Source organism: Hylobates moloch, unplaced genomic scaffold, assembly GCF_009828535.3.
Source record: "Hylobates moloch isolate HMO894 unplaced genomic scaffold, HMol_V3 SCAFFOLD_7, whole genome shotgun sequence".
In the NCBI taxonomy this organism is placed as follows: domain Eukaryota; kingdom Metazoa; phylum Chordata; class Mammalia; order Primates; family Hylobatidae; genus Hylobates; species Hylobates moloch.
In genome coordinates, this window is record NW_026652282.1 from 85700784 (window position 1) to 85724175 (window position 23392).

The 23392-nt window shown below is 40.6% G+C and overlaps 1 long non-coding RNA gene across 2 annotated transcripts; it reads left to right on the top strand.

The window, feature by feature from the left end:
- The first annotated feature begins 118 nt into the window (after positions 1–118).
- On the top strand, positions 119–19973 carry LOC131383892 (uncharacterized). Of its 2 annotated transcripts, XR_009214284.1 has the most exons (8): positions 119–4088; positions 4623–4760; positions 5313–5457; positions 7533–7756; positions 9123–9271; positions 12105–12283; positions 13068–13168; positions 18551–19973. It is a non-coding gene; the product is annotated as an uncharacterized LOC131383892 (long non-coding RNA). The 2 variants fall into 2 exon arrangements; XR_009214285.1 differs by lacking the exon at positions 9123–9271.
- The last annotated feature ends 3419 nt before the right edge of the window (positions 19974–23392 follow it).

A 23392-nucleotide genomic window follows, 5' to 3' on the forward strand; every position in this document is an offset into this window, starting at 1 on the left:
GAGTGGTGAGAGAGGGCATCCCTGTCTTGTGCCAGTTTTCAAAGGGAATGCTTCCAGTTTTTGTCCATTCAGTATGATATTGGCTGTGGGTTTGTCATAGATAGCTCTTATTATTTTGAGATACATCCTATCAATACCTAATTTATTGAGAGTTTTTAGCGTGAAGCATTGTTGAATTTTGTCAAAGGCTTTTTCTGCATCTATTGAGATAATCATGTGGTTTTTGTCTTTGGTTCTGTTTGTATGCTGGATTACGTTTATTGATTTGCATATGTTGAACCAGCCTTGCATCCCAGGGATGAAGCCCACTTGATCATGGTGGATTAACTTTTTGATGTGTTGCTGGATTCAGTTTGCCAGTATTTTATTGAGGATTTTTGCATCAATGTTCATCAAGGATATTGGTCTAAAATTCTCTTTTTTTGTTGTGTCTCTGCCAGGCTTTGGTATCAGGATGATGGTGGCCCCATAAAATGAGTTAGGGAGGATTCCCTCTTTTTCTATTGATTGGAATAGTTTCAGAAGGAATGGTACCAGCTCCTTCTTGTACCTCTGGTAGAGTTTGTCTGTGAATCCATCTGGTCCTGGACTTTTTTTGATTGGTAAGCTATTAATTATTGCCTCAATTTCAGAGCCTGTTATTGGTCTATTCAGAGATTCAACGTCTTCCTGGTTTAGTCTTGGGAGAGTGTATGTGTCGAGGAATTTATCCATTTCTTCTAGATTTTCTAGTTTATTTGTGTAGAGGTGTTTATAGTATTCTCTGATGGTAGATTGTATTTCTGTGGGATCGGTGGTGATATCCCCTTTGTCATTTTTTATTGCGTCTATTTGATTCTTCTCTCTTTTCTTCTTTATTAGTCTTGCTAGTGGTCTATCAATTTTGTTGATCTTTTCAAAGAACCAGCTCCTGGATTCATTGATTTTTTTGAAGGGTTTTTTGTGTCTCTATTTCCTTCAGTTCTGCTCTGATCTTAGTTATTTCTTGCCTTCTGCTAGCTTTTGAATGTGTTTGCTCTTGCTTCTCTAGTTCTTTTAATTGTGATGTTAGGGTGTCAGTTTTAGATCTTTCCTGCTTTCTCTTGTGAGCATTTAGTGCTATAAATTTCCCTCTACACACTGCTTTGAATGTGTCCCAGAGATTATGGTATGTTGTGTCTTTGTTCTCATTGGTGTCAAAGAACATCTTTATTTCTGCCTTCATTTCGTTATGTATCCAGTAGTCATTCAGGAGCAGGTTGTTCAGTTTCCATGTAGTTGAGCAGTTTGGAGTGAGTTTCTTAATCCTGAGTTCTAATTTGATTGAGAGACAGTTTGTTATAATTTCTGTTCTTTTACATTTGCTGAGGAGTGCTTTACTTCCAACTATGTGGTCAATTTTGGAATAGGTGTGGTTTGGTGCTGAAAAGAATATATATTCTGTTGATTTGGGGTGGAGAGTTCTGTAGATGTCTATTAGGTCTGCTTGGTGCAGAGCTGAGTTCAATTCCTGGATATCCTTGTTAACTTTCCGTCTCGTTGATCTGTCTAATGTTGACAGTAAGGTGTTAAAGGCTCCCATTATTATTGTGTGGGAGTCTAAGTCTCTTTGTAGGTCTCAAAGGACTTGCTTTATGAATCTGGGTGCTCCTGTATTGGGTGCATACATATTTAGGATAGTTAGTTCTTCTTGTTGAATTGATCCCTTTACCATTATGTAATGGCCTTATTTGTCTGTTTTGATCTTTGTTGGTTTAAAGTCTGTTTTATCAGAGACTAGGATTGCAACCCCTGCCTTTTTTTGTTTTCCATTTTCTTGGTAGATCTTCCTCCATCCCTTTATTTTGAGCCTATGTGTGTCTCTGCATGTGAGATGGGTTTCCTGAATACAGCACACTTATGGGTCTTGACTCTTTATCCAATTTGTCAGTCTGTGCCTTTTAATTGGAGCATTCAGCCAATTTACATTTAAGGTTAGTATTGTTATGTGTGGATTTGATCCTGTCATTTTGATGTTAGCTGGTTATTTTGCTCGTTAGTTGATGCAGTTTCTTCCTAGCCTCGATGGTCTTTACAATTTGGTATGTTTTTGCAGTGGCTGGTACCGGTTGTTCCTTTCCATGTTTAGTGCTTCCTTCAGGAGCTCTTTTAGGGCAAGCCTGGTGGTGACAAAATCTCTCAGCATTTGCTTGTCTGTAAAGTATTTTATTTCTCCTTCACTTATGAAGCTTAGTTTGGCTGGATATGAAATTCTGGGTTGAAAATTCTTTTCTTTAAGAATGTTGAATATTGGCCCCCGCTCTCCTCTGGCTTGTAGAGTTTCTGCCAAGAGATCAGCTGTTAGTCTGATGTGCTTCCCTTTGTGGGTAACCCGACCTTTCTCTCTGGCTGCCCTTAACGTTTTTTCCTTCATTTCAACTTTATTGAATCTGACAATTATGTGTCTTGGAGCTGCTCTTCTCCAGGAGTATCTTTGTGGCGTTCTCTGTATTTCCTGAATCTGAATGTTGGGCTGCCTTGCTAGATTGGGGAAGTTCTCCTGGATAATATCCTGCGGAGTGTTTTCCAACTTGGTTCCATTCTCCCTGTCACTTTCAGGTACACCAATCAGACGTAGATTTGGTCTTTTCACATAGTCCCATATTTCTTGGAGGCTTTGTTTCTTTTTATCCTATTTTATCTAAACTTCTCTTCACGCTTCGTTTCGTTCATTTCGTCTTCCATTGCGGATACCTTTTCTTGCAGTTGATCGCATCTGTTACTGAGGCTTATGCATTCGTCATGTAGTTCTCGTGCCTTGGTTTTCAGCTCCATCAGTTCCTTTAAGGACTTCTCTGCATTGGTTATTCTAGTTATCCATTCGTCTAATTTTTTTTCAAAGTTTTTAACTTCTTTGCCATTGGTTCGAACTTCCTCCTTTAGCTCAGAGTAGTTTGATCTTCTGAAGCCATCCTCTCTCAACTCGTCAAAGTCATTCTCTGTCCAGCTTTGCTCTGTTGCTGGTGAGGAGCTGCGTTCCTTTGGAGGGGGAGAGGCGCTCTGATTTTTAGAGTTTCCAGTTTTTCTGCTCTGTTTTTTCCCCATCTTTGTGGTTTTCTCTACCTTTGGTCTTTGATGATGGTGACGTACAGATGGGTTTTTGGTGTGGATGTCCTTTCTGTTTGTTAGTTTTTCTTCTAACAGTCAGGACCCTCAGCTGCAGGTCTGTTGGAGTTTACTGGAGGTCCACTCCAGACCCTGTTTGCCTGGGTATCAGCAGCAGAGGCTGTAGAACAGCAGTTATTGGTGAACCGCAAATGCTGCTGCCTGATCGTTCCTCTAGAAGTTTTGCCTCAGAGGAGTACCCGGCTGTGTGAGGTGTCAGTCTGCCCCTACTGGGGGGTGCCTCCCAGTTAGGCTACTCAGGAGTCAGGGACCCACTTGAGGAAGCAGTCTGCCCGTTCTCAGATCTCCAGCTGTGTGCCAGGAGAAGCACTACTCTCTTCAAAGCTGTCAGACAGGGACATTTAAGTCTGCAGAGGTTACTGCTGTCTTTTGTTTGTCTGTGCCCTGCCCCCAGAGGTGGAGCCTACAGAGGCAGGCAGGCCTCCTTGAGCTGTGGTGGGCTCCACCCAGTTCGAGCTTCCCGGCCGCTTTGTTTACCTACTCAAGCCTGGGCAATGGCAGGCGCCCCTCCCCCAGACTCGCTGATGCCTTGCAGTTTGATCTCAGACTGCTGTGCTAGCAGTGAGCAAGGCTCCATGGGCATAGGACCCTCCGAGCCAGGTGTGGGATATAATCTCCTGGTGTGCCGTTTGTTAAGCCCGTTGGAAGAGCGCAGTATTAGGGTGGGAGTGACCTGATTTTCCAGGTGCCGTCTGTCACCCCCTTCTTTGACTAGGAAAGGGAATTCCCTGACCCCTTGTGCTTCCTGGGTGAGGCGATGCCTCACCCTGCTTTGGCTCACTGACGGTGCACTGCACCCACTGTCCTGCACCCACTGTCCGGCACTCCCCTGTGAGATGAACCCGGTACCTCAGTTGGAAATGCAGAAATCACCCGTCTTCTGTGTCGCTCACGCTGGGAGCTGTAGACTGGAGCTGTTCCTATTCGGCCATCTTGGCTAAGACGTAAGTCTACATTTCTATTATCATTTCTAGTATGTGCAATCTTTTTTTTTTTTTTGAGATGGTGTCTTGCTCTATTGCCCAGACTGGAGTGCAGTGGTGCAATCTCGGCTCACTGCAACCTCTGCCTCCCAGGTTCAAGCGATTCTCCTGCCTCAGCCTCCCGAGTAGCTGGGACTACAGGCACATGCCACCATGCCTGACTAATTTTTTTGTATTTTTAGTAGAGACGGGGTTTCACCATGTTAGCCAGGATGGTCTCAATCTCCTGACCTTGTGATCTGCCCACCTTGGCCTCCCAAAGGGCTGGGATTACAGGCATGAGCCACCGTGCCCAGCCTATTGTGTACAATCTTGAGTATCACTGCTGTGTGGCGGTGGGGACAGTGAGATGAAGCTGAGGGAGAGCAAAAACCTCACTGCATAGCTTCCAGTTAACTGAATAGGGTATAGGCAAAACATCATCACACATACAACCTCCTTACTCATCCTCTTTCTTTCCTCAGTATTCCATGTGCTTTCTTATCTCCCTTCTAGTGTTAACATTAGAGAAGGGGTGTACTCTGTGCCCTAGAACTAGGAGCTAACAGAGAAAAACCAAATGTGATGTGGAGTCTGCTAGACAGGCTACTGGAGCAAGAGTGAAGCGATGAAAGTCTCAATGGGACATATTAGGTGAGTCACTTCCCTTCCACCAGCCTCATCTATTCAACAGGATAATAATTCCCAATCTTCTTGACCACACAAGAATACTCTGGAGATTAACAACGAACTCATATGGGGAAGCAAACTGTGATCTTAGGTGGGAGGGAAGGACCGGTCACTTTTGAGTAATTACCTTAACAGAAACAATCCAGATGTCCTAGAGTTCTCCATGGTGGGCATTAAATTAATGGCACAGTAATATGAAGTGTTTTCATCAGAATTTTGCCAAGTATGGTTCATGGACTACTTCATCAAAATCATCATGGATTGCCTGTTAAAATAGTAGACATTTGGGTCTACCATAAGTCAGCTGAATGAAAAACAGGGAGGTGTGGTGGGAGGTATCTATATTTTGAGAAATTTTTCCAATCGGTTGTGGTATTCATCCATGTTTGAAAAGCACTGCTGTGGATTTGCAACAAGGTCTATGAAAAATTTGAATCCTTTCATGTCTAATTTCATCGTTGGTTGCTCCTACTACTTTGCTTTTAATATCTGTGTCATTTCTGTTTTGTGAAATAGGTACCAGTTCCTTTAATTCAGTAATTTTCATTCAGTGATTTATGTGTGGAGCATTGATCTAAGCACTGGGGAAACAGCACAGAGAACAAGACAAACATGGTCCCCGGACATATCATTCTCGTTTGAGAAAACTGGTAATAAGCAGGTAAACAGATCAATGAGCAGGGTAATTTCATATGGGGATTTGTGTTTTAAACACATATAGAGTAGAAAATGACCAAGATAAAGATAATTATAGATGGGGTTGTAAGTGAAGCTCTTTTTCAGGAAGTGACATTTGAGCCGAGTCCTGGATAACAAAAAGAAGCTAGGCACAGACTGACTTTTTGCCAGTGTGTCTACAATGTGCATAGGCACCGTGTATTCCAAGAGCAGGGAAAAGCTCAAGTGCCTAGAGCCTGGCAGACAATGCACAGACTGGTGAGATGAGGTTGAAGGGGCAGATAGGAGCCATATTGTTTAAGCCATTGTAAAGAGTTTGGATTGTATTGTGAGTGTGGAGGGTTAGAGAACTGGAACAATATCATCTGACTCATGTTTTCAGAAAGTGACTCTGGTCACTGTGCAAAGAATGGAGTAGAGAGGGAGAAGATAGTGTGTGGGAATAGCCATTAGAAAATATTGCAGAAGTCTAGGGAGGAGCAAGCTGATGGTATCAGTGCTGCAGCCATGTGTAGAGGGAGAAATGGACCTTGACAGGATGTGTTTGGAGGTAGGGAAGGTAAGACCTGTAGTAGCTGTGTGTGTGAAGTATGTGGGGATAAGGCAGAATAAAGTATGACCCCTCAGCTTTTTGTACAGCCATGTGGAAAAATGATAGTGCTATTTTGTGAGATCAGTCATTCCAAGTGCTTTTGAGATGTTCTTAAGTTAATTAAAATTTAGGTCATCCAAAGTTGGCTGTAGTGAAAATTAGAGATTTTAAGAATGCAGGTTGTGTATTTCAAAATAGTTAAGAGAATAATTTAGATGTTTCTAGCATAAAGAAAACAAATAGTTAAGGTGATGGATATCTCAGTTATACTGATATGATCTTTACAAATATATGAGCGTGTTAAATTTTCACATGTACCCCCCAATATATAATATATGTAACCCTATATTATGTATCAATTGAAAAAATAAATAAAGGTAATAGTAATGTTCAAAAAAAGAGATATCCTTGCTAATTCCCACTTTATAGATGAGAAACTGAGTGGCAGAGAGAATAAGGACTTTGCCTGAGACTACACAGTTAGGGAGTGGGACAGCTTGGATTTGTTTCGAGGATGTCATGCTTCAGAGCCTGAAAACTGTCACAGATTTGTTAGGTGAAGGAAACAGTCTGCACAAGCGTGAATGTTTTAGGAATGCATTTAAAGTAATACTTAGTATGTTAATAGATGTATACAAAAACTGGCCCTAGTAACGAAAAGGTGAATTGTGACCTTGGTAAGATCACATTCATTACAATCCTGGCAATGGAAGTCATAGTGCAGTGGGATAGGGGGTTAGTGGCAAATAAAGAATGTTAACAAGGAATGCAGAAAACTATTTTTAGAGCTTTAACTTTGAAGGGAAAAGAGGAGAGAGAGAGAGAGGAAGAAGAGGAAGAGGAAGAAGAAGGAGGGAGGAGGGGGGAGAGGGAGGGGTATACTAAGTGGAAAAGATAGGTTGTCAAAGAAGATGAAGACTGTGATTGCACTTTTGGAGAAGACTATGATGTGTGTTGGGGGTCGAACATGTTTGTGTGCACCTCACCTACAGGGATGCGTCTGGAGAGTGTGCATTATCCTAAGGGACAACAGAACCCTTGGGGCCAGGGAGTAGGAGTAGGGTCAGTGAGAGATGCAGGATAATTTAAATGTATTGAAGTGCTTTTGTATAGTGTTTGAAATTTTGTATTCGAGGGGAAAAAGTACTTTAATAAAAATTGAAAACAAAATACTTGTGATCAGATTGACAAAAGTAATGTGCACATATATTCCATATATATATATTTTTTGCTTTGGAAAAGCATTGTAGCCAATTTTATGGGGAAACAAAGCAGATTTTAAAAAATTAATGGAGTGTGTGTTTGTGTGTGTGTGTGTGTGTGTGTGTGTGTGTGTTTCTAGCTAGTCTAGCTCCACCACCTCAAGTACAGCTCACAGTTGCAGCATTATCTTCAGTTCAGACCAGGACTGGCTTCTGATCTCAGATTTAGATATCCCACAAAAAGTGCTTCTGTTAATATTCCAGAAAAAAATGATGGATACAGAAGGATAGCTGGATGTAAGTGAAAAGTTCCAGAAAACCATGCCTGATCCCATTAATCAAGCTCGCAACTTTCATCCCTCCCTGCCCACTGCTGAGTCCCCTGGTCTACACTCAGAGTTGCAATCCTGACTCTGGCCACCAAGAGGCATTACAGCTATCTCCACGTTCCTTGCTCTTTCTTAATGAAAAGGGGTAAATTTCGCAGAGTAAGTAATGTTATGAAACTTTTCTTTACTGTGATACCAATAGTTCAGAATACCCATTTGTATATTAAAGCAGGCCAATTTGCTGTTGATTCCAAATCTACAGCGCATTCAGTAATTTATTTTTTCCTTCATTAGCGTAGGTTGAGGTGTCCATGCTGTGGGGGGGGGTCCCTCCTGGAGAGCAGGGTGTTCACCACCCATCACTCCAACCCTGTACAGGCTTCTCAGACCCTCTCCCACTCCCTCCCACTGACCCCCCTCTCCAAGACATTGTGGACACAGCTGCCCAGACCCCACTCCAGCGCCTCATCCTTTCAGTCACTTCCTGCTGCCCTGGGCTCCCCCAGTCCTGCCTCCCAGCAACAGCCAAGGCACATCAGACCTACCTGGTGTTTCATCCTACGGATGTCCCACAGTATATTTTTACACTCTTTTTTACACCTGTCAGGGTTGTTTTTTTTCCAGACAGAATTAGAATCATTCTGCAGTTCCTTTCATAGACTGGGTTTTAGGGGAGGATACCGTATTTTTCTGCTCCTTGCTTACACTTTGTAGAGAAGTTTGGTAATAGTGGTACAGTGATGCCCCCTCATGACAGAAGCCTGAACTGCAGCAGCTTGAACATCGCTGAGCAGGAAGGTGGGAGGGAGGTGCTGTGGTCCATGCACACCCTACAGAGTTTTCTGGAAGTGTGAGTAGAAAAAGGGGCATTCCCACTGTACAGGGATACTGACGGCCACCAGACAGAAAGTGTAGCCTCTTCATGTGCTATGTGAAAACACAAAATGATAATTTCTATGTTTATGCTTTCAAACCTCTGGATAAATAGCTATAGACCTATATAAGCAAAAATGCATCTTGGCCACTAAATGATCTTTGTGACCCACATTTGCCCTCATTGTGATCATCTTTGCATACACATGCGTTTCCATAATAATGTTTTAAATGTCCTTCCAAAAATAATTGTAGTCTCTTTTTTTATCAACCAGGTGGTTCGTCATGTGGGTGCCCCAAAAATTCATTTAATTAGTATCCTAGTCATAAAAATGTAGTTGCTTTAACATTTTTTCCTATTACAAATAATAGTATACTTAATATCCTCCTCATATATATGCAAATATATTTGTAAGCATTTCTGTCAAAAAAAAAAGTTCCTGGAAGTGGTCTTTCAAAACCCTGGAAACTGTAAAATTTTATATTAACATAATGAAATCCAAACACTATTTCTAACATATTCCTTACATAACAGTATGTAAGGACCTTGTGTCTTCACACATCAGAAATAATGTGAATCATTGCTAATCTTATGGGCAACAAATCACCTCTCATTGTTATCTTCCTTAAAACTTGTTTTGCTGAATTCTAGAATTCCATCCTATGGATATGACATCAGTTTTCTCAAACCTATGTTATTCAGAGTGTTCTGATATTCCCTGTTATCTACACTGTGTGGAAGACGTCTTTTCAGAGTCTGTGCATGGCTGAAGGACACAGTTCCTGTAGCTGTTTACACTGGTGAGCCAAATGGGTCCTCTTAGAGCCCTACCAACTGTCTTGGAGGAATTAGTACTGTAATAACAGAACCTGGTTGCTGTACATGTGTGTATATTTGTCACTGCTTGTGTGTGTGCACAGCATTTCCCTCTGCTTCCTTCTGCCCCTTCATAATTTGGTGTACCGGTTGGTCTTTCTTCCTAAATTCAGGCCCAGAAATAAAGGAAGGGAATTTTCAGAATGACAGTCCTTATAACCAGATGCTTATCAGCATCCTTCACAATGTCCTGAAGATAAACTTCTAAAAGGTAAATTGTTGGTGCAAAGGGTGTGCACCTATGTAGCCCTTTGATAAGTATTGCCATACTGACACCCAGAGAGGTAATGCCATTTAGATTCCTCAGGTGGAGTCACAGGAGAAAATCCAAAGAGGAGTAAAAAATAATAATGCTGATGTCATGTTAGAGTGGATGCCCTGGACGCTGTTGTGGACCCACTCTCAAGTTTCTTCCACAGTTAGAAGATGTGGAAGTGATCAGGTGCAAATCGAATTTTTCATACAAGTGAAGCCCAAGTCAGCATGGGGGGTGGTGGGGGGGGGGCAGGGAGAGACTGTCATTGCTTGGAGTTACTTAGGACACAGTCAGCAGGGCTGGGATACAGCTACGGTTTTGTATATATTCATGGGTATAGAAAACATGGGCATCAAGGCCTTCATATGAAAAAGTTTGGTCATTACTGAGGTACAACAGAAGGCTTTCTTGCAATATAATTACGGACATGAAATTCACAGTTTTAAGGATACAACTTGATGATTTTCAGTAAACAAAAGTTGTGCAACCATCACCATAGTTGAGTTTTGGAGGTTTCCATCACTATAAAATGTCCCATCATACTTGAATGCAGTTAATCCCTGCTTTCACCCCCAGCTCCAGGAATCACAGGTATGCTTTGTGTTTCTGTAGATTTACCTATTCTGGACATCTCATAGAAGTGGAATCATACAATATTTCGTCTTTTGTGTCTGGCATCTTTCACTTCACATAATGTTTTTAAGGTTTATCTATTTTGTAGCATGTATCAGTACTTTATTCCTTTTTATTGATATACCACATTTTTTTATCCACTCATCAATTGGTGAACACTTGAGTTGTTTCCAATTTTTGGCCATTATGAATTATGATGCTACATATATTTTTTGTGCAAGTTTTTATGTAGACATAGGTTTCCGTTTCTCTTGAGTATGTACCTGGGAGTAAAGTTGCTGGGTTATATGGCAGTTCTCTGCTTGACAATATGAGGAACTCTCAGAATATTTTATTGACCCTGACAGTCTTGAGGAGTACAGCCTTAATCTGTTGTCTTTTTCTCATGATTAGACCAGCATTATGGAATTTGAGAAAGCGTACCACAGAGTTGAAGTGCCCTTCTTATCACATAATATTTGGGTTTACATGATGACATGACCTCACTGGTGATGTTAACCTTCATGACATAGTTAAAGTCGTGTTTGCCAAGTTTTCCAGTGTATGGTAACTTTTTCAATTCACGTACTCTGTTCCTGAGAAGTGAGTCACTAAGTGTGACCTGCATTCAGGGGTTGAAACAGAATTAAGCTTCACCTCTTGGAGGGTTAGTAGCTACAAATACTATTTGGAATCATTCCATAAAGACTGTTTGTCTTCTCACATGCTTTTCTTTATTAATTCACCAAACATTTACTTATATCAGTATGGATTTATGCATACTTATTTTAAAGTTGAAATATTTTACTTAATGGCTATATCCCCAAAGAATTCCAGCATCATTATTTCAGTGGTACAGTAAAAGAATTTTGACTTAACTATCAGGAAACTGCAAAAGAGCTCCCTATCACTACAATTATATTTCATCACCACTATATTTTCTAATTGTGATATATTAGTACTTTTAGACAATATATTTAATCATGGAAAAGTTTGGAACAGCATTATAATTTCACATTATTTCATTGCCTACTTGGTACCCCTTGAGAAAGAAATAAAAAAACAGGTAAGGCAAGATTATTGAAGTAGCCATAAAAATTACTGCTAACATAAAGTAAACCTATTTATGAACTCCCTGTCAATGAAGCAAAAGTATAAGCTGTGTCAGGTAAAATGTGTGCTTCATTTGAAAGCATGTCTACAGCTCAGCCTTCTGGTTATCTGACTCTGAAAGCTGTTTTACAACTCTACCTTTTAGGTAACTGATAGCATTGAATACTATCTTTGTCTATAGACACAAGGAAATGAATTCTGTCTTGGGGGAGGGAAACCTTTTCCTCCTGGGGAAATACCTATTTATCTCCATTTGAACATTTATTTCAACACTCTTGATCCATAAATGTGACAAAGAGGTGGCTGTAGACTTGGTAGAGTTCATTTCAGTGGAAGGATGGGGGAACCAAGCCCCATTAGATGAGAAATGAAGACTGAGGTGTAGGGAAGTGCAGAGGGAAGTGTTTTGAGTATTGAGAATTCTTCATAGAATATTGACTGTAAATGGGAGAATATATGTAAAGAGGATATCAACTAAAGATGTAGAAATGGGTCCATGGCACTGAATTATGTTTTACAATCATCAGTGATGAGTCTCTGATTAATCTGTTAGTGGGAAGGAGCCATCTCTTCTTAGATCTGCCATCTGAATTTACCACACCCTCCTTTCCACACTTCACTTTCTTGTTTCTATTCTGGGGAAGCCTAAAACTTAACCAAAGGGATGGTGTAGAGTTTGGCCTTAATGCCTAGTAACTGTTAACTCAGGAATGACTGAATGGGTGGATGCACAATGTGTCAAACGTGCTGATAATTCACAAATTTTTATCTCCCAGCGCAGAGCTTTTATGCAGATGACTGAACCCGTGGAGTTAGGTGGCTAAGAGGATGCGGCTTCCCAGGTCTCTACAACTGATGGCAGCAAGATGGGAGCACCCAGCTACAGTGTTCAGAAGTAGATTTAGGCAGACTACCACACCTTACATGCTAGAGGGATCCACACTGACCTGAGTAGGTGAGGTCTCAGACAGGCTTGTTTTCCATCATGGGGACAGGATTACAGCCTAGTCAGAAGTAAGTTGTGGTCCAGCTCTTGTGTCATTCAGAAAGACTCCAGACGTGTAGATCCAGCTCCTCTCTAAACTTGAACTCAACCAATATCCCAGAGAGACATTCTTAATCTTCTAGGCAAATGCACTGTCATTAGGAGCCACCAGAGACCATACGAACACACACAAATACACACACACACACACATACACACATACATATACACCCTGGAGCCTTAATGTCAGCAGTAGCCCTAGGAGAACCTGCAGGCTCATGTGCTTGTTGCTTATTGTCTGTTAGGCTGCATATGTAACTGGACCCTTTTGCGTTAAAAAAAATAGCAATAATGATGATTAACAGAGTGTTTATTAGGGAATTATTTAAAAATTACCTTACTATCCACTTAAATATGATGAAAATGAGAGAATTTCCACCTGTCATGTTATCAAGGTATTTTAAAAAACTGTCGAGGATTTCAGTGAGGTGTGCATATGGGTATGTCTACTTTGTCTCATATTGGGGGAGGGGATATCACTTAGTACAACCTCTTTCCAGGTTGATTTGGCAATATCTTTTAAATAGTCTATGCATCCCCAATCTGTATGTATTTGGAGCCTGTCCCTTCAAGTATTCATCCTTAGTGTGACAACTGCCCCTCTGTTAGAGAATGCATATTCCTCATGATGTAGGTTTTCTGGGAACTCTACTTTCTAAAGCACTGACCCAGACACATTCCCTTGTCTTTACAGAGCGGGATATTGATGTACAACAAGATTCTCTGATCAGAAAGAAAGGCAGAACTGGCAGCCTGGCTTCAGAGGTGAAGATATAGATTCCAGTAGTGACCCAGGTCAGCAGGAAAGCAAGATTTACTTGGTTATCGTGTGATATGCAGCTCAGCATCATACAGTCTGCATGGGGCCTTACGGGGTGCTGGTCTCTACTTTTCTACTTATTGTAGAATGCTCCCCTGTTGAGGACCAGCCTCAACACCACCCGTAGGCTACCCAAAGTCCGGTGGTGACGAAGGAATGAGAAGAGACAGGTTAAGAGTGCATAAAGAGTAGGGGCCAGGGGACCAATTGCAAAATGGAGGCTGCAAAAGGCGCCAAGCTCTGGTCTCCACACTATTTGTTGAGTACAATCACTTAGAAGATCTAAGAAGCAGACGTTCAGGGCAAAACATTGAAAGGGAGGCAGGTGCGTCATACGTGTAATCTATAGCAAATGAATCTCCTTTGTGCTCAAACAGCATATCTTTAACTTACGGGAGAGTAGCTAGTGGGAGCGGGCTTAACTAGGAGCCTGCACATCTGGCCGTATTCCAGTGCTTCAAAGGAGTGTCTTTCTCCTTGAACACTGTGTTTATAGATAAGAGAGCAAGTCTTGCTCAGAGCATGGGAACATAATGGCGATAAGAAGACTTTCCTCCTCAGAGGCCTCTTGTGGCTTTCCACAACTTATTGTCCCATATTTTTATGGCCAGTTTATACAGGTACCCGATAAGCCTTTCTCCCAACACTCCCCAGCCAGACTATTTAACCTACAAACATTATTGCTTCTCTAGCTATAAAATCACGTAGAGGTTATTACCTCCTGGTAATGTTGTGGAAATACATGAAATAAAAATGCACCAGCATTCAAGAAGGGTGAGTCCCCGTGGCTCTCTTAAGTCAGGCATCCTGGCCTTCTATGGGATTTTTAAGCTCTCATCACCCATACAGCTCTGCAGCTTGCCTTTTTTCAGAAAAACAGCATCTATCCACGTTTTTATTTGCATTTCATTAGTGAATGTGTTTTTAAATGTTTCTTGGGCATGTATATTGCTGTTTACATGAATTCTCTGTTTATATCTGTATTAGCTATCTTGCATAACCAATTACCTCCAAATTTTGCTGCTTAAAGCAACAAACATATTAATACACATCATTTCTATGGGTTAGGAATCGTGGCACAGTTTAGGTTCTGGCTCAGAGTCTCTCACAAGGCTGCAATCAAGGTCTAGGTAGGGACTACAGCCATCTCAAGGCTCAATGGAGGGAGGATCCAATTCCAAGCTCATTTATATGGCTGTTAGCAGGCCTCAGGGCCTCAATAATTCTTGGGCAGAGACATCGATTGTCACATGGATAGCTCACATCATGGCAACTGGCTCTCCTTAGCACATCTATAAGAATGTGCCTAGCAAGCACAACACAGCTTTTTGTCACTTGATCTCAGAAGTGACATCCCATCCCTTCTCACATATTTTAATTTTAAGTAGCAAGTCACTAACTCTAGCCCACACAATGGGACAGATTATACAGGAAGTGAATACACAAGGAAAATGGGGATCATAGGGGACAATCTTAGAGGGTGCCTACCACAACATCATCACACCTTCTTTCCATATTGGCTACTGGGAATGCTTTACATATCATGAGAATTAGCTCCATATAATTTGTACATATTTACTCTAGCCTACTGAGACAAGCTTTAATGATTTATTTTGTCATACACAGTGTTTTAAAATTTTCAATATTATAATTTAATATACAGATCATTATATAAATAAATTAAGCAATGACCAGGGCAGCATTGATTGTTACTGTCCAGGGAGATTAGAGCATTCAGATTCCTGAAGGCTTCAGAACACATGAAAAGCTTTAGTGAAATTCCAGACTCCACTCCTGAGGAGACAATAACCAAAGCAGTTTCTCTGGTTTACACAACCTCTCTTAATTTCCTATAACTTGATCTAAACTATGCATTTAATAATAGGTTACTTGAATAAATGTTACGATTAAAGGAGATACAATTTAGAGTACATCTTCTTTATAATTAGTTTTGTCAACATTAGTTTCCTACCCTCCAGATCTTTGTCCCAGAGGAAGCACCTGTTATTCTGAATAAGCCCGTCTGTCTGCCACCTTAAATGCCAGTCAATTCACATGATCCACATACCAAGGTCTCTTGGCACCAGGCAGAGGATTTCACTTCCACCATCATCATCCTCATCATCATCACCAAAAGGGGTTGTTGAGTGAACAGGCATGGGGATTGTACAATGACCAGTCCCTAACCCTTGGTAGGGCATCATATACAGAAGAGGTTGTTGGGTGCTATGCTTTGAATATCCCCTCCAATTGAAATGTAACAGCCATTGTAATGGTATTAAGAAGAGGTGACTTTAAGCAGTGATTAGCCCATAAGGGATCCACCCTTATGAGTGGATTAATGCTGTTATTGTGGGAGTGGGCTAGTTATCATGAGAGTGGGCTCCTAAACTACTGAATGAGTTCAGCCCTACTTCCTCTTTCTGTCTCATGTGCTCACTTGCCCTTCTGCCCAAGTTATGATGTAGCATGAAGGCCCTTGCCAGATGCTGGAGCCATGCTTTTGGACTTCTCAGTCTCCAGAACTGTGAGAAATATATTTTATTTATTTATACATTACCCAGTCTGTACTATTCTGTTATAGCAGCAGAAAACGGACTAACAGAAAATTGATACTGAGACATGGGCTGTGGCTATAACAAATACCTGAAAATGTGGAAGCAGCTTTGGAGCTAGGTAGTGATGGGTAGAGACTGGAAGAATTTGAATGAACAGGCTAGAAAAAGCCTAGACTGCCATGAACGGAGCTATAATGGCAATTCTGGTGAGGACTCAGAAGAGGAGAGCTATAGGAAAAGTCTGAATCTTCTTAGACAGTACTTAAGCCTTAAAGTACTTCAAGGGGTTGTGACCAGAATGTTGGTAGAAATATGGACAGTAAAGGCCATTCTGATAAAGTCTCAGACAGAAATGATGAACAGGCTGGGCACAGTGGCTGATGCCTGTAATCCCAGCACTTTGGGAGGCTGAGGCGGCTGGATCACCTGAGGTCAGGAGTTCGAGACCAGCCTGGCCAACATGGTGAAACCCTGTCTCTACTAAAAATTAAAAAAAAAATTAGCCAGGCATGGTGGCAGGCGCCTGTAATCCCAGCTACTTGGAAGGCTGAGGCAGGAGAATCGCTTGAACCCAGGAGGCAGAGGTTGCAGTGAGCCAAGATTGCACCATTGCACTCCAGCCTGGGCAACAAACTCCATTAAAAAAAAGAAAGAAAGAAAAGAAATGAGGAACAATGTAGGAAACTGGTGTAAAGACCATCCTGTTATAAAGTAGCAAAGACCTTGGCTGAATTTTGTCCATGTTCTAGGGCTTTATGGAATGCAGAACTTAAGAGTGATGAAGTAGGGTATCTGGTGGAAGAAATCTCTAAGCATCAAAGTATTCAGGCTGCTACACAGCTACTTTTAACCACATACAGTGAGATGTGAGAAGAAATAAGTGACTTAAAGTATGAATTTGTAATTAAAAGAGAAGCAGAGCAAAAAAAAGGTTAGAAAAATTTACAGCCTGGCCATGTAGAATGAAAAGGGTGTTTAGGAGAGAATACTAAGGGTGTGGCCAAGCAACTATTTGCTAAAGAGGTTACCATGGATGGAAGGGAGCCAGATGCTATTCATCAAGACAATGAGAAAAAGTCCCCCAAAGTATTTCAGAGATCTTTGAGGCTGCCCCTCTTGTCACAGACCCAGAGCTATAGGGGGACCAGCCCAGGATGCCTTCCATGGGCTTGCTGCAAAGAGACACTTGGGTCTCTTCTTCCCACATTTCAGGACAGTGCTCCTCAGCCACCCCAGTTGCTGTGGCTCGAGTGACCGCAGGTGTGGCTCAATCTGCAGCTTCAGAAGTTACAAGCTGTAAACACTAGTGGTATCCCTATGGTGCTAATTCTAAAGGCATACAGAGTGCAAGAGCTGTGAGGGCATGACTTCCTCCTAGATTTGAAAGGATGTCTCAGACAGCCTGGAGATCCAGGCAGATACTTGCAGGGATGGAGCTACCATAAAGAGCCTCTACTAGGGCAATACCTAGTGAGCTGTTGAGTATGGGCATCTCAGAGACCCCGGAACTATAGAGTTACCAGTGTGCAACTCCAGCCTCGGAAAGCTGCAGGCATGAGACTCCAATTTGTGAGAACTGGTGAGTAGACTAAGTATATAGCAAACCCATAGAGGCAGGACTGCCTGTGGCTTTGAGGGCCCAGTTCCCATCCCAGTGAGCCCAGTATTCAGGACATGGAGTCAAAGAGAATGATTCTCTAGCTTTAAGACTGAATGGGCCTTGCACAGTGGCTCACGTCTGTAATCCCAGCACTTTGGGAGGCCAAGGCGGGTGGACTGCTTGAGCTCAGGAGTTTGAGACCAGCCTGGGCAATATGGTGAAACCCTGTCTCTACAAAACATACAAAAATTAGCTGGACATGGTGATGCACATCTGTGGTCTCAGCTACTCAGGAAGCTAAGGAAGGAGGATCGCTTGAACCCTAGAGGCAGAGGTTGCAGTAAGCCAAGATCATGCTATTGCACTCCAGCCTGGGTGACAAAATGGGAAACTGTGTCAAAAAAAACAAAAACAACAACAAAAAAAGACTTAATGCTTTTGGCCCTGTTGGGTTTTGGACTATGCTTGAGGCCTGTTACTCCTTTCTTTTTGCCTGCGTCTCCCTTTTAGAATGGGAATGTTTACACCTGTGTCACTGTTGTATTTTGGGAGTAGACAGCTTGTTTTGATTCACAAGCTCACAGCTGGAAGGAATTTGTCTTAGGATGAATTGGGTTTTCAGTCTCAACCATAACTGATTTAGATGAGACTATGGATTTTGGACTTTTGAGTTGATGGTAGAATGAATTAAGACTTTAGGGGCTACTGAGCTGGAATGAATGTATTTTGTGCATCAGGAAGAAATAGCCATCAGTGGCTAGTGCCTACCATATTGGGCAGCAGCAGCCCTACATATTTTTTTCTTTGCTTCTTATTCACTTAACAGTATATATTTTGGAGATCACTACATAATAGAGTGGGAGTTCTCATTGCTTGTTATATCTGCATTATACTCTAGGAGGTAGATGTATCTTAGGTTATTCAATCAGTCCCTTATTGGTGGACATCTGTCACATTTTGAGTCTTCTGCTGTTACAATTTGTTCTGCCAAGAATGAACCTTGTGCTTCTGCCTTTTTGTCTTTTTGAATTGAATCTTGGGGTTACATTCTTGTAGTTTCAAAGAGAAAATACCTGTGCACTGTGAAATAAATTTTAAACAGAGAGCATCTGGAAATGTAGCAGCAAGAAGTGAATGTTGGTCCTATCTCATCATTTCTTTTATTCCACATACTTTCTGCTGTCTTGTTTTCTTTCTAGTGTGACATGCGTAAAGGAATTTCTTATTGAGCCCCAGGAAGAAGAAACACTACATAAGGGCAAATAATAAAATCGGTCAGATAGACAGAAGATGGGAGTCATCAAACCTGTATCCCTCTTGCCAGACCTATCAACTGACCATAAGACATTCAGTGAGTCCTTTCCCTTTGTTGGTCTAAGTCCTAACACAGAAAGACGCTCAATATAGAAACAGTGGATAGGGAACCCTTAAATTATCTGAAACTTCATGTTTACTGACTTTAAACTAGTTGCCCTCCAGAGCAAAGGACTATATCTTGTGATGATGTGGTTTTCCCATACATGGCACACTCCCACTGGCACACCCAGTGTTGTCCACAATTCTCAGCTGTATAGCTATGAATAACTCCACCCCTTTCTCTCCCACTCAGAAAATTATTTCGTAATTCAAGAGAGTGAGAGAGTTTTTACAGGTGCAACACTGATTCAGCTGTAACATAAACAATCCTCAAGCTTCAGTAAAGTATTACAAGTAACAAGTTACTTATAATACACACAATGATTGTGACACATTAGCTTGTCATGGCACCATGAATAAGAGGCTCTCATGTAGAATGGCAGCCATTGCAAGAATGTCTTGACAACAGCTGTCATTGGAAGCCAAAAATACTGTACATCCAACCATCTTGGGCTATTGCTACTATTAGAAATAAAAGTAATATATGGCATTAATTAAGTGATTACTCTGTGCCAGGCCCTGTGTTATGTTACATGTTTTATCTTAATTAATACTTTCTTTGTATGTGTCCCCCATTTTAATCTTTTTTGTAGAAAGGAAACTGTGGCTTAGAGGGTGTAAGTAATTGCTTAAGATGTAGTAAGTGACAAAACCAAATACAAATAACAAATGCCGCATATCTACAACTATCTGATCTTTGACAAACCTGACAAAAACAAGAAATGGGGAAAGGATTCCCTATTTAATAAATGGTGCTGGGAAAACTGGCTAGCCATATGTAGAAAGCTGAAACTGGATCCCTTCCTTACACCTTATACAAAAATTAATTCAAGATGGATTAAAGACTTACATGTTAGACCTAAAACCATTCAAATCCTACAAGAAAACCTAGGCAATACCATTCAGGCCATAGGCGTGGGCAAGGACTTCATGTCTAAAACACCAAAAGCAATGGCAACAAAAGCCAAAATTGACAAATGGGATCTCATTAAACTAAAGAGCTTCTGCACAGCAAAAGAAACTACCATCAGAGTGAACAGGCAACCTACAGAATGGGAGAAAATTTTTGCAACCTACTCATCTGACAAAGGGCTAATATCCAGAATCTACAATGAACTCAAACAAATTTACAAGAAAAAAACAAACAACCCCATCAAAAAGTGGGCAAAGGACATGAACAGACACTTCTCAAAAGAAGACATTTATGCAGCCAGAAAACACATGAAGAAATGCTCATCATCACTGGCCATCAGAGAAATGCAAATCAAAACCACAGTGAGATACCATCTCACACCAGTTAGAATGGCCATCATTAAAAAATCAGGAAACAACAGGTGCTGGAGAGGATGTGGAGAAATAGGAACACTTTTACACTGTTGGTGGGACTGTAAACTAGTTCAACCATTGTGGAAGTCAGTGTGGCGATTCCTCAGGGATCTAGAACTAGAAATACCATTTGACCCAGCCATCCCATTACTGGGTATATACCCAAAGGAGTATAAATCATGCTGCTATAAAGACACATGCACACGTATGTTTATTGCGGCACTATTCACAATAGCAAAGACTTGGAACCAACCCAAATGTCCAACAACAATAGACTGGATTAAGAAAATGTGGCACATATACACCATGGAATACTATGCAGCCATAAAAAATGATGAGTTCGTGTCCTTTGTAGGGACATGGATGAAACTGGAAAACATCATTCTCAGTAAACTATCGCAAGGACAAAAAACCAAACACCGCATGTTCTCACTCATAGGTGGGAATTGAACAATGAGAACTCATGGACACAGGAAGGGGAACATCACATTCCGGGTACTGTTGTGGGGTGGGGGGGTGGGGGGTGGGGGGGGCGGGGACAGCATTAGGAGATATACCTAATGCTAAATGACGAGCTAATGGGTGCAGGAAATCAACATGGCACATGGATACATATGTAACAAACCTGCACATTGTGCACATGTACCCTAAAACCTAAAGTATAATTAAAAAAAAAAAAAAAAAAACACCAAACTGCACATATGGTTATAGTAGTTACATGAATTGTGTATATAATTTACAGTACATGTGTATATATGCATGAAAAAATAACCACTGGAATGACATAACACAATCTTAATTTCAATCATGATAGAGTTACTGGGTATTGATATTTTTAACCTCTGCACTTGGCTCAATGTTAAACATTTGCTGAGTATGCATTATATTTATGATTAAAAACTGTAATCCCTTAAACCTCCGCTACTTATGAAATATTTTAGTTAAAATGTATAGAGAGCTATAAAAATAGTCCACGTTAGGAAAAAAGTTTACTCCTCCCTGATTGTGTCCCTTTCTTTCTTCCCTAGAGATAATCATATCCACGGTGAGATAATTATAATTCCCCTATACTACTTTTTTCTTTTACTCCGTATGAGAACTCCCTAAACAAAATGTAGTATTGTTTTGCATTTTTTCACTGTCTGCACACACACACACACACACACACACACACACCTAATCCTTACATTCAAGGGAGCATTATAAGGAGTTTATGGGGAGACCTTCCTCAAGATCCAAGCATGGTATTTTGTGCATCATCCACAATGCCAGTATTTGCTTTTTTCCCATCCCAACACTTTGATCTTTAACAAGGGTGTTATTTCTTAGCCCATTCATTTCTACTTTTGCCCTTAACTATTTTTTTCCATCTGCATTATTTTATTTATCTTGTGGGTTTTTAAATCAGGATTTTAAAATTGAATATTTACTTTTCCTTTTTATTCATGTAGATATTTAATGCTTTATAATATCTTCTGACAGCTACTCTAGCTAGATTTTGATATGTTGCTTTCATCATTATCCTCATCAAATTCTGCAATTTTAATCTATTCTCATTTAATCTATTCTCATTGGGCCCAAGATTTTGTTAACAGCCTCAGATGGAATCCATTTTCATGAATGTTCCGTGCTCATTTGAAAAGCATGTGTATTGCCTAATATCAGGCTTCATAGTTCACTGTGTCTATTTATAAGCTCTACTCTTGGGACTTGGTTGTTTAGGTCTTCTCTATAATTACTAATTTTTTTCTCCACTTGAACATTTTTGAATTCAGGTGAGTATTGTGTGCTTTGGTATATAAGTATTAGTATCTCACATTTTCCTTGTGAATTGTAGCCTTTAGCATTATCAACTGTGCCTTTTTACCTCTTTAAATCCATTTTGGTCTCAATTCTACTCTCTCAAATATCAAGATTATAACTCCTGTTTTCTTGTTATGGTCAATTGCTTGGTATATATTTACTTATTTTTAAACTGTTAACCTACCTGAATTCATTTGTTTAAGGTATAGCTCATGAAAAACCATAATTTTGGATTTTGTTTCAATAGGAAATTTACAAATACTTTAATAGGTGAATTAAGTCCATTTAGCTTTATTCTTATTGTTCCTGGAACCAAGCCAGGTCCGGCTGCATTTTCTCGAGGCCCAATAACAAGAAGCAGTCAAACTAGGAAAGAAGGGAATTTATTACTGTAACTGGATACAGGGAGAAGGCCAGAGATAATTCCACCAGACCAACTCAAAGTGTTAAATTTTCTTAAGGCTTATATAGGTTGGGGTTATGTCCCTACGTGCAGTACAGCATTCGCCTAAGTCTATTGGCAACTAATTTTGTTTCAACTAGAAGGTCAGAGGCGAAAAAATGCTTGCTAAGTCTGATTAAAAGGGCCGCAGTACCTTCAAGGACTGTCTACTGTCATACCAGAGTGATTGTTTCTATCTTGTCTCCTTTACAGCTTGGTCCAGAGAGCTGCCTTAGACTCTCCAATGAGTCTGTTCAAACAGCTGCCTCTGTTACCTTGACTTCTCTCAGATTTTGTCGACCCGAGATGGGTCCTATTGTAAAACTGTCTATTATTTTGGCTTGCTCCAGCAAGGGAGAAGCCCACGAAAGGCTCCTACTGACCATATGTGTCATTTCTAGCTTTGATGTCTGGGCAACAATTTCCCTAGGTTTAACTATTTGCTCAATGTTAAGGCAGCACTGTGGAAATTTGTCTGTGTAACTGGGGTGCTATGCAGGCCTGTCTGTGTGACTGTCATGCAGGCCTGCCTGTGTGATTGTCGGGGAGAATTGATTTGCCACAATATGATCAAAGTCTTTGGTCATTTAAGTTCAGTTCTGTAGTATTGTCTATAAATATAAGGAAATTATATAGCCTTTCACTAGGTCATGTGTTTGATTTCCTCTTCCTATTTATTTAGTAGTTAGCATGGTTATTGTTTTGTTTCAGTGGTTACTTTTATATTAAATCCTTAACACTACATCCTTGATATGGAATGAAGTCTTAATAATGAATAGAGAAATGGTTAAATAATATTAACAGATAATTCACATTGAAAAACAATATGTATTCCCATTAAATTTTCAAAACTATGCCAGATTACAATAACTAAAGGACTGAAAACTAATATCCTAGGCTACCATGCTGAGTGAGAAAGAAAAATTGCTGAAACATACATATAATCTGATAACTTTGGGAAATAATATATATAAATGAATATTTTGTGTAATACCCCATTCCTGCCTCTTGAGATGAATATGACCCTCTAGCAGTGAGTTACCCTTATTGAACC